General features: G+C 42.9%; 1 long non-coding RNA gene across 1 annotated transcript in view; it reads right to left on the bottom strand.

Moving 5' to 3' along the window:
- LOC107834338 (uncharacterized) overlaps positions 1-741 on the bottom strand; it is a 13,118-nt gene extending 12,377 nt beyond the window's left edge. The window contains exon 1 of the long non-coding RNA XR_001660130.1: positions 616-741. This is a non-coding gene — a long non-coding RNA (uncharacterized LOC107834338). The remainder of the gene's footprint in view (positions 1-615) is intronic.
- Between the last annotated feature and the right edge of the window lie 339 nt (positions 742-1,080).

Here is a 1,080-nt window from a genome sequence, read left to right as displayed (position 1 = left end):
CAGCTCTATGGAGCATCGAGCTGAGAGAGTGAGAGTGCCAAGCCTTGGAGATCTGCATCGGAGGCCATCTTTCAGACATGGTGGACCGCTGCTGTCCGTCCAGGATCCTCCGGTTGCCCAGACGTTGCACGGTAAGCTAACGCTGATGGTTGTTTTCCAACTACAGTCATATTTAATCAATAGGTGCTCACCTAGGTGACAAACTGAACGCCGCCAGGATGTTGAGACCAGCGCGTCCAATACATCTTATTAAGGATAAAATCAACAAAACGTGTTCAAATTAATGGCCCAACAAAATTAATAATCTCATTAGTTATTGTAACAAACAAATGGCTTATACCGTGATAATTATGTGAAATTAATTTTTTAAGTTTTGTGCGCTCTGGCATCTTGCTTTGAGTCTGAGAGGCTTTTCGATGCGTTAAAACTCTCCAAAATAACCTTTTTCAACTTTTAAAGCTCCACTGTTGAAAATGAGAAGCTGACATTCACAAATGACATTGAAATAAATTCTAGTCCCACTTCTGGTTTGTTGCGATTTCTCTGTATCCTGTTGGAGGAAAAATATACCAACTTCACAAGATGTGGCTTTAACCTAACTCCTTTCAGTCTGACGTTTCTCATATTGAGTTCATCAAACCAAAGTTCAGATCTACCATAACTGACTGACACAGGTGATCGCCACCAGGTCAAAAGTACAGCTTGTTGGTGCAGCACATTCATTAATGTTTCCATCATGTATGTTTTTGGATGCTAAGCTGTCACAGCAGACCATCCTGCAGGCCTCTGGTCTCAGTGTTTCCAGTGATCTCACAGCTTCAGGATGAAGAGACCTTTGTTAGAGAATTTTCGGTATTATCATTTTGTTGACAGTTTGACCGAGATTTGAACCGGGCTCAGACCGTAGATCAGTTATCACACCTGGAACTGGGTTGCTGGTTTAGGTTACATGTTTTACGACCTCTGTTGTTTTTACTGACTGCCCCCTTGGCTGTTTTTCTTTGACAATAAAACAGGGGCTCGCGTGGAAGGAGATCAGAACGCTCTGTGAACAGCTTGGAGGAGCTGTTGACGGAGACT

Source organism: Poecilia formosa, unplaced genomic scaffold, assembly GCF_000485575.1.
Source record: "Poecilia formosa unplaced genomic scaffold, Poecilia_formosa-5.1.2 Scaffold588, whole genome shotgun sequence".
Taxonomy (NCBI): Eukaryota; Metazoa; Chordata; class Actinopteri; order Cyprinodontiformes; family Poeciliidae; genus Poecilia; species Poecilia formosa.
Note: the sequence above shows the minus strand (reverse complement) of the source record. Positions and strands in the feature narration are given on the sequence as shown.